Below are 11371 nucleotides of genomic sequence, written 5' to 3'. Positions count from 1 at the left end.
ACTACAGCCATAACTAACTTCCGAGGACATGCAGCTCTCTCTGTATGAATGATGTACTGAAGATCGGATGGCACTTTTCCTGTCTCATACATCTTGCACACAAAATGGAATAATCTCGCCATGCTGGTTTCTCCCAAAGCAGTCAGTAATTCAGAGGGAATGCCATCAATTCCAGGTGCTTTGTTCCTATTTAGGTCTCTCAAAGCTCTGTTGAATTCTGACCTCAAAATTGGGTCGCCCATTTCATCAGCATCAACAGCCTCTTCTTGTTCCAGAACCATATCATCTAAATCCTTACCTTAGTACAACTGTTGTATATGTTCCTGCCATATTTCTGCCTTGTCTTCTTTCCCTGGAAATGGTTTTCCATCTGAGCTCTTAATATTCATACAACTAGTTTCCCTTTTTCCAAAGGTTTCCTTGATTTTCCTGTATGCAGCATCTACCTTTCCTAGGACCATAAAATTTCAACATCTCCTTCAGCCATTCTTCCTTAACTGCCCTGCACTTCTTATCCACTTCATTCTTTAATCACCTGTATTCTTTTCTGCCCTCTTCATTTTTTGCATTCTTGTATTTTCGTCGTTCATCGATCAAGTCTAGTATCTCTTGAGTTAACCACTGATTCTTAGTTGATCTTTTCTTTCTTCCTCACATCTCCTGCTGCCCTACTGACTTCATTCTTCATGACTGTCCAATCTTCTTCTACTGTGTTTCCTTCAGCCTTTCCATTTAGTCCTTGTGCAACATGTTCCTCGAAACAATCTTTCACACTCTTTTCTTTCAACTTGTTTAGATCCCATCTCACTGAATTCCTTCCCTTCTTCAATTTCTTCAACTTCAGGTGGCCATATTGCTGCTCAGAAAATTATGCACTGTTTTCTTTTAAGTGACTTACATTTTACTTCTTCTGAATCTTACAGTATCTAGCACCGTTCATTTTTATATCGCCTCTTCTACTGATCCGGAGTGTACTTGATCTTTTATTTCCTTTTCCTATGCATTGTTTCTTCATGTTTTAATCGGCTGATGATGACCTGGACTAGGGTCGAAACCGGTACCACTTCTACTTATTATTAAATAAGAATGTAATTCACTACATTTCTTATTCTTTTGTATTGAATAGGTTGAATCTCTTTATCAATTATTTCAATTTTTATATTCTTCAGTACGGAACAATGAAATTTTTAACTTTAAATACTCCTAGGAAAGTTGTGCAATCCAACACCTGATTTCTGAATCTCTGCCTAATCATTATGGTATCTATTTGATACCTTCCAGTGTCTCCAGGTCTCGTCCATGTGTACAGCCATCGTTTTTGGTGTTTGAACCAAGTATTAGCAAGGACTAAATTGTGATTGGTGCAGAATTCAACCAGCCGACTTCCTCTTTTGTTCCTTTGTCCTAATCCGAATTCTCCTACTGTATTACTTTCTCTTCCTTGGCCTACCACTACATTCCAGTCTCCCATCACAATTAGATTCTCACCACCTGCTGTATTAAATCTTCTATCTCTTCATATATTCTTTCGATTTCCTCATCATCCGCTGAACTAGTAGGCACATAGACCTACACTATTGTAGTGGGCATTGGTTTGGTGTCTATCTTGACAAAAATAATCTTTTCACTATACTGGTTGTAGAAGCTTACCTGCTGCCCTGTATTCTTAATCATTATTAAACCAACTCCTACATTCCCCCATTTGATTTTGTGTTGATAATTCTGTAGTCGCCTGATCAACAATCCTGCTCTTCCTGCCAATGTACTTCACTTATACCAGCTACATCTAACTTTAGTCTATCCATCTCCCTTTTCAGATTCTCTAACCTACCACAACGATTCAAACTTCTAACATTCCACGCTCCGACTCGCAAAATGTTAGTATCCATCTTCCTGATGATCGCCCCCTCCCGCGTAGTCCCCACCCGGAGATCTGAATGGAGGACTATTTTACCTCCGGAATATTTTACCTGGGAGAAACTATTAGACTAGCAAAAGAAAAGCACCAGAAAAACCACACAGGAAAGGGATAAATACATTGTTCTCAACTATGGTAACAAGAACACATACAAAATAGCTAACATTTTCAAAAAGCAAGGTCTAAAAGTAGGCTTTAGGATGAACAACACACTACAGAAACACATCAGCAAATGGAACCTGAACAAAAGACCAGTTCTCCAAGTCAGGAGTCTATGAACTCAAGTGCCAGGAACCTAACTGCAATGCCAGGTAGTGGTAGAGGAAGGGATCTGACATGGCGAATGTAGGTCTACCGACTACAGCTATTGGACCCACGCCAATGACAGAGCAACGGTTATCCAAGTACATCGCAGTTAATGCCAGAGCAGAGACAAAGCAAGACATTATTAAGATAAGTACTAGAATTTAAGGTCCTAAATATTAAACAGAGTAAAAACATAAATATTATTTCTAAATATTTGAGTGACTTGATAGAATCTGATGATGTTCCTTCAAGAACAAAACATGTAATTCTTTGTTTTGTTGTGTATGTTTTTATCCCTTCTTTAATAATGGTTTGTTTTACAGGTATGTTGTAGGCTATATTTAACTTGGGTGTTTGACAGACTGAAGAGCTTTTAAGTTACATTTAACAGAGTGAACACTGGAAAGTATGGCTTCCTTCTTAACAAAAAATAAAATAAAATCCCAACAACAAGAAGACATTAGTTTAAAGGAAAGCAATTTTGGTTAAGCAACAATATCAATTTGATTAAAGTTTCTAGGTCATAGGTTCAAGTATGCATGAGAAGACATATGATATCATGGTACATTAATAACTGCTGTAGTGCCAGGATTTCAAATGTAAGCTTGTAAACGTGCATGTATTGTGTGGTACAGGTGCCATGTGTCATTTTGTGGGATGGAGTTCCATGCCTTTTGCACTTGGTCAGTCAAATCAGCTGGTATTGGATGACTCTGGATTTGTCCCATAATGTCCCGTATGTGCTCAATGGGTGAAAGGTCTGGTGATCTCGCAGGCCAAGGCAACTGATCGACACTCTGTATAGCATGTTGGGTGGCAGCAGCAGTATGACAATGAGCATTATCCTGTTGGAAAACACCCCCCTTGAATACTACGAATGAATGGCAGCACAACAGGTTCCTGCTGTCAAAGGAAATCACTCCCTGGACCGTAACTCCTGGTGTAGATCCAGTGTGTCAACACTGCAGACAGCTTGATTCCAAGCACTCACCTGACCTCCTCCTTACCAAACTACGGCCATCACTGCATCCAAGACAGAAATGGCTCTCATCTGAGAACACTACAGATCTCCACTCTGCCCACCAATGAGTTCTAGCTTGACCCCACTGAAGTCACAGACGGTAGTGATGGGCAACGCTCTCGCTCGAGACTGACGTCACAGATCTCGAGACCGATTCTCCTGTAGCGCGAGCTGTGTGACGTACCAGTAACTACGAGTGTAAACTTGATAGTATATCATCAGCAGTTATTGCGTGAAATAACGTTCTCATATGGAAACGTGTGAGCCAATACATTTTGTCAAAACCCTGGAAAAGTAGCCTACTGCATGTTCAACTACGAACCCCTTAATACAATTAATGACAGTATCTAAAACTGTTCACGACTTATTTGGGGTGGACATCGTAGCTGAATAAGCATGCATAATTTGTGAATAACTGTAGATAGGATGTGCACCTACTTAGATACTAGAGGCGTGCCTTATTCGAACCTGAGACGGGGAAGATGTGCTTTGCTACATTTGCAACCCCCATTACAAATGAGTGGAACGTGTAATCTAAAAAACCCAAGTTTGCTCAAATTCTTTCGACACGGGTGATGGACAACACTCTCGAGACCGATTCTCGTGTGCTACGAGCTGTGCGACGTCCCAGAAACTACGAGCGTAAGCTTCATAGTATATCATCAGCAGTTCTCGTATGGAAACGTGGATGACGATATTTTTTTTTCAAAAGCCTAGGAAAGCACTGCATGTTGAACTACTAGCTCCTTAATATTATTAACGAACGTGATAACAGAATATCAGTATCTTAAACTGTCCACGATCTATTTCAGATGAACTTATTAGCTGAATAACTCATACCGTATTACTTGTTAATAACTGTAGATAGGATGTACATCTACCTGGATACCTCGCAATCGTTGTCGCTTCTTGTGATGCAGGCCGGGCCGGAGGTGTTTTGTGACTATTCCTCTTCATTGATATTATGCGTTTTTAAGTGCCGGATCATCCCAAAAGTATTTCTGCCGGCGTACTTTACTTATTTTGAACAAGCAACACAGCGGGTTGTGCTATGTGACATCTCTTCAAAATAACCGTCATCCATGACTTACGTTGCGTTTCGGACATGTATTCAAGTTGGCGCGTACAACTAGACACAATTACATATTGCACAGTCATATATCGAAGTACCTAATTATGACGCGAATTCTCTAGAACATTGTAGTAAATTATTTCCTTCGTCACCAAAATATCGGTAAACACAAGCAGTGGTCATATGATATTGAATGTGGGGTCTGAAAACTAGTGATGGGCAAAGCTCTCGCTCAAGACTCTCGAGACTGATGTCGCAGATCTCGATACTCTCGCGGGAATCTCGAGACCGATGCTCCTGTAGTACAAGCTGTGCGACGTACCAGTAACTATAGTATATAATTGGCAGTTATTGCGTAAAATAACGTTCCCATGTGAAAACGTGTGAGACAATACATTTTGTCAAAAGCCTGGAAAAGTAGCCTACTGCATGTTCAACTATGAACCCCTTAATACCATTAACGAAAGTGAAAACAGAATGACAGTATCTTAAACTGTTCACGACTTATTTGGGGTGGACATTTTAGCTCAATAACCATGCATAATTTGTGAATAACTGTGGATAGGATGTACACCTACTTGGATACTAGTGATGGGCAGTCTGAGACGAGGTCTCGAGATTTCTCGGGATTTCTCGAGACTAGCGCAGGCATTATTTCTCGCGTGAAATTTCGAGAAATCTCGAGAACGTTGCCCCATAATGTGCGGCGAGCAGCGTGTCGTAGGCCTGCAGGTAGTCGGAGCTGAATGTTGTTTGTTCCGAATATGCGAACAGCCAACCACGGGCCTTCCCATTTTCGTGAATATGTGTCAACAAGCGACTAGGGCGTTCATTTATACCGAGGTCTATTTTGACGCAGTATAACATAATTATAAAGGATACGCATTCGGGCATTGTATCCACTGGTAGGTACACGAATGAGTGGTTTAAGTACAGAACCTGACGGCCACTGTAGGTACACGTAACTGGATACTAGAGGCGTGCATTATTCGAACTCAAGACGAGGCAAGATCCGCCTTGTTGCATATGCAACCACCATTACGCATGAGTGAAATGTGCAATCTAAATTGCTATAGAGTATTCGCGTCATAATTAGGTAGGTACTTCGATATATGACGGTGCAATGTGAACTGTGTCGAATTGTACGCGACAACTTGAAGACGATGTCCGAAACGCAACGTAAGTCGTGGATGTCGGTTATTTTTAAGAGATGTCACATAGCACAGCCCACTGTGTTGCTTATTCAAAAGAAGTAAAATACATCGGCAGAAATACTTCTGGGATGATCCGGCACTTACAAACGCATACTATCAATGAAGAGGAATCGTCACAGAACACCTCCGGCCCGGTCTGAATCACAAGAAACTACCCTGCCGACAACGATTATGAGGCATCCAGGTAGGATTACATCCTAATAACAATTATTAACAAATTATACGGGTTATTCAGCTAAGAAGTCCACCTAACATAACTCGTGAACAGTTTAAGATACTGGCATTCAGTATTCACTTTCGTTAATGATAAGGAGATCAACATGCAGTGCTTTCATAGGATTTTGACAAAATTTATCGTCACACACGTTTCCATGTGAGAACTGCTGATGATAACTATCAAGCTTACACTCGTAGTTACTGGGACGTCGCATAGCTCGCAGCACACGAGAATCGGTTTCGAGAGCGTTGCCCATCATCCCTGTTACACGTTCCACTCATGTGTAATGGGGGTTGCGTACAACAGCAAAGCTCATCTTCGAATAATGCACGCCTCTAGTATCCAAGTAGGTGTACATCCTATCTACAGTTATTCACAAATTATGCATTGTTATTCACCTAAGATGTCCACTCCAAATAAGTCGTGAACAGTTTAAGATACTGACATTCTGTTTCCACTTTAGTTAATGATATTAAGGGGTTCATAGTTGAACATGCAGTACTTTTCCAGGCTTTTGACAAAATGTATTGGTTCACACGTTTTCATAAGAGAACGTTATTTCACGCAATAACTGCCAATGATATATTATCAAGATTACAGTCGTAGTTACTGGTACGTCGCACAGCTTGCGCTACAGGATTCTCGTGAGAGTCTCGAGATCGGCGACGTCAGTCTCGAGAGTCTCGAGCGTCTCGAGCGTTGCCCATCACTATTGGATACTAGAGGCGTGCCTTATTCGAACCTGAGACGGGGAAGATGTGCTTTGCTACATATGCAACCCCCATTACACATGAGTGGGACGTGTAATCTAAAATGCCCAAGTTTGCTTCAATTCTTTCAGCAGGGGTGATGGACAACGCTCTCGAGACCGATTCTCGTGTGCTACGAGCTGTGTGACGTCCCAGTAACTACGAGTGTAAGATTGATAGTTATCATCAGCAGTTCTCATATGGAAGCGTCTGTAAATGATAAATTTTGTCAAAAGCCTAGGAAAGTACTGCATGTTGAACTATGCACATGGTTATGAGGGTATTGAGGGGTTGTAGTAAGGATGTAAAGGAGAGGGCATATAAGTCTCTGGTAAGACCCCAACTAGAGTATGGTTCCAGTGTATGAGACCCTCAGGAGGATTACTTGATTCAAGAACTGGAAAATTTCCGACAAAAGAGTAGCGTTACAAAAATGTTGCAAAGTTTGGGCTGGGAAGACTTGGGAGAAAGGATACGAGCTGCTCGATTAAGTGATATGTTCCGAGCTGTCAGTGGAGAGATGGCGTGGGAGGACATCAGTAGACGAATAAGTTTGAGTGGTGTCTTTGAAAGTTGGAAAGATCACAATATGAAGATAAAGTTGGAATTCAAGAGGGCAAATTGGGGCAAATATTCGTTTATAGGAAGGGGAGTTAGGGATTGGAATAACTTACCAAGGGAGATGTTCAATAAATTTCCAATTTCTTTGCGATCATTTAAGAAAAGGCTAGGAAAACAACAGAAAGGGAATCTGCCACCTGGGCAACTGCCGTAAATGCAGATCAGTAGTGATTGATTTTGATTGAACAGTGAGACCTATTATCAACTACAGAGCAAGCCCAACCTATAAATTTATATGTGATCCTTAATACCATTAACGAAAGTGAAGACAGAATGCCAGTATCTTAAACTGTTCTTGAGTTATGTCAGGTAGCTGAATAGCCCGTATAATTTGCTAATAACTTTTATTAGGATGTACGGTAAACCTACCTGGATGCCTCACAATCGTTGTCGACAGGGTAGATTCTTGTGATTCAGGCCGGGCCGGAGGTGTTCTGTGACTATTCTTCTTCATTTATATTATGTGTTTTTAAGTGTTGGATCATTCCAGAAGTATTTCTGCCGACGTAGTTTACTTCTTTTGAATAAGCAACACAGCGGGCTGTGCTATGTGACATCTCTTCAAAATAACCGACATCCACGACTTAACGTTGCGTTTCAGACATCGTCTTCAAGTTGTCGCGTACAACTAGACACAATTTCACATTACACCGACGTATATCGAGGTACCTAATTATGACGCGAATGCTCTATTATAAGGAATTATTTCCTTCGTTACCAAAATATCGGTAAACACAAGCAGTGGTCATATGTTATTGAACGTGGGGTCTGATAGCGATGTACACCTACTTGTCGAAAGAATTGGAGTAAACAAGCATTTTAGATTACACATTCCACTAATGCTTGATGGTGGTTGCTTACGCAGCAAGGCGCATCTTGCCTCGTCTCGAGTTCGAACAATGCACGCCTCTAGTATCCAGGTACGTGCACCTACACTAGCCGTCAGGTTCTGTACTTAAACCACTCATTCGTGTACCTACCAGTGCATACACTGCCAGAATGCGTATCCTTAGCTCTTATTTCCACGTTGAGTGGTGGAATCTTTCAGAACAGTGACATCACGTGGCTACCTGCTACCACACGGCAGTTCACTGCCATTTCTTGCGTGTGTCTGTGTTATTTTGACCACTGTCTAGTATTCTATCATTGCTTTGCAACTGGTCAGCATTCTTTCGTCTCGAGTAAGTAGAAATTATATACATTCAGATAACGTGTGATATTATTATTATTTGGGAGTGTGGCTTATGAGCTTTTTATTCCATTATATTACTTAAAATATTTGAATTACTTTTGCTGTCCAGATCTCATAACTGTAAAAATATGCTTGCGGGGCAAAACAGGGTGGGGCATAATGGGGTAGTACCCCGTTCTTCCCCACTTCGTCTTCGATCACATTTTATTTATTCTTATGGATTCCTCTTCTAAGCATGACACACGTATTGATGAACAGATTGGTTCCGCTCGCCCTACAGGCTTAAAATCATGTGATAATGAAGATGATTGTCTCTATTGCCAGGATTTTTCACAAGAAGGCTGGATTAGATGCGTGTCATGCAAGAAATGGGCCATAATTCATGTGCAGGAGTTGATACAGACGGCGAGGATGCCACATACATTTGTGCATTATGTGAATAGAACTGTGTATTCAATTTACACTTTCTTGTGTGGTATATTCAATGTTGAACTCATAAAAGATAAACGTACCCCATTTTGCCCCACATAAGGGACAGAACGGGGCAAAAGACAATGTTTTGATAATGCATTTATTTTATGAGTTGAAAGGACTAGATATTCGTTCTAGGCATATTTTGTACTTCATTACAGTGTAATAAATGCATATATGAAATAGAAATGATACTTCTAGATTATTTGATGACAAATAACCAGGTCCAAACATTAAATACACCGTTTTTTCCCACCTTCTCCTATGTTATACTGCGTCAAAATAGACCTCGGTAGAAATGAACACCCTAGCCGCTTGTTGACACACACTTACAGAATGGAGAAGGCGCGTGGTTTGCTATTCGCATACTCAGCACAAACAGCATTCAGCTCCAAGTACCTGTAGGCCTACGACACACTGCTCGCCACACAATGCGGGGACAACGCTTTAGAGATCTCTCTACATTTCTCGCGAGAAATAGTGCCTGCGCTAATCTCGAGAAATCTCGAGACCTCGTCTCAGACTGCCCATCACTATGATTCGGTGTTTGTGGCATGGACTCTACGGGACATCTGGCTCAGAGCTGTCTATGAAGTAATCGATTTGTTACAGTTCACTGTGTCATTCTGGTGGCAACAGAAGCTCTAGTGGCTGCTGCAGAGCTATGTGGCGAATACGGCGATCTTCCCTCTCTAGAGTGGCCCGTGTGCGGTCAGACCCCAGTCGTTTTTAGACAGTGCATTCACATGACCATTGTTGCCAACATTGATGCACTGTGGATACATCCCTGCCAAGTCATCCTGCAATATCGCAGAAAGAACATCCACTTTCTCGTAGACCTATTACACAGCCTTGTTCAAATTTGATAAGCTGTTGATACTGTCTTCTTCATATCCTTAAAGGCATGCTTGACTCAGACCCACTTCACAACAATAACGCCGGACATTGACTAACGCTCACGAAGTGTACAGCGTGTATTTAAAGCAAACTTGCTTTGCAATATCATAGTGGCACTACTAGCACCATTCTTCATCGACTGGTGAACAAATCTGAATAGGAGTCATATTTCAGATGTGCAAAAATGAATTGTAAGAAGGAACAGAAAAGAAAAAGTCTACACAAAGCAGGTGAAAGGGAAAGGAGAGATTAAAACTACCAGAGGACATAAAGAAAACATGGAAGAATTACTTTGATGAACTCCTGTATGTGAGAGTGGATGTAGACGAGATGATCAAGGTTTAGTGTGAGGAGAGAGAATCCAGACGGAAGAGGTGGAAATTAGTGATGGGCAGTCTAAGATATGGTCTCGACATTTCTCTAGACTAGGGTAGAGACTATTTCTCACGAGAAATTTAGAGAGATCTCGAGAGTGGTTCCCCCGCATTGTGCGGCGAGCAGCGTGTCGTAGGCCTACAGGTAGTTGGAGCTGCATGTTGCTCATGCCGAGTACGTGAATAGCCAACCACGGGTCTTCTCCATTCCGTAAATACGTGTCAACAAGCGACTAGGGCGTTCATTTTTTTCATTTCTACCAAGATCTAATTTGACATAATATAACATAATTATAAAAGGATACGCATTCTGGCACTGTATGCAGCGGTAAGTACACAAGTGAATAGGCTAAGTACAGAAACTCATGGCTCTGTAGGTACACCTACCTGGTTACTAAAGGCGTGCATTATTCGAACTCTAGGCGGGGCAAGATTCATCTTGCTGCATATGCAACCACCATTAAGCACGAGTGGAACATATAATCTAAACAGCCCAAGTTTGCTCCAATTCTTTCGACAGGTAGGTGTACCGTACATCGTTATCAGACCCCACATTCAATATCATATGACCAATGCTTGTGTTTACCGACCGGGCGAGTTGGCTGTGCGGTTAGAGGCACGCAGTTGTGAGCTTGCATCCGGGAGATAGTGGGTTTGAATCCCACTGTCGGCAGCCCTGAAGATGGTTTTCCATTTTCACACCAGGAAAATGCTGGGGCTGTACCTTAATTAAGGCCACGGCCGCTTCCTTCCAACTCCTAGGCCTTTCCTATCCCATCATCGTCATAAGAACTTTCTGTGTCGGTGCGACGTAAAGCTACTAGCAAAAAAAATGTGTTTACCGTAATTTTAATGACGAAGGAAATAATTCCTTACAATGTTATAGAGTATTTGCGTCATAATTAAGTACCTCAGTACCGGTATATGACGGCGCAATGTGTAATTGTGTCCAAGTGTACGCGACAACTTTAAGACGATGTCTAAAACTCAAGGTAAGTCGTGGATGTAGATTATTTTAAAGAGATGCCACATAGCACAGCCCGTTGTGTTGTTTGTTCAAAAGAAGTAAAATACGTTGGCAGACATAATTCTGGGATGCTCCCACTTACAAAATAACATAATATCAATGAAGGGGAATCATCACAGAACACCTCCGACCCGGTCTGAATCACAAGAACCCCTACCCTGTCAACAACTGCGAGGTATCCAGGTAGGTGTACATCCTATCTACAATTATTAACAAATTATAAAGGTTATTCAGCTAAGATGTCCACTTGAAATAACTCGTGAACCGTTTAAGATACTGACATTCTATTTTC

This window comes from Anabrus simplex, chromosome 1, assembly GCF_040414725.1.
Source record: "Anabrus simplex isolate iqAnaSimp1 chromosome 1, ASM4041472v1, whole genome shotgun sequence".
Taxonomy (NCBI): Eukaryota; Metazoa; Arthropoda; class Insecta; order Orthoptera; family Tettigoniidae; genus Anabrus; species Anabrus simplex.
This window is presented reverse-complemented; position numbering follows the sequence as displayed.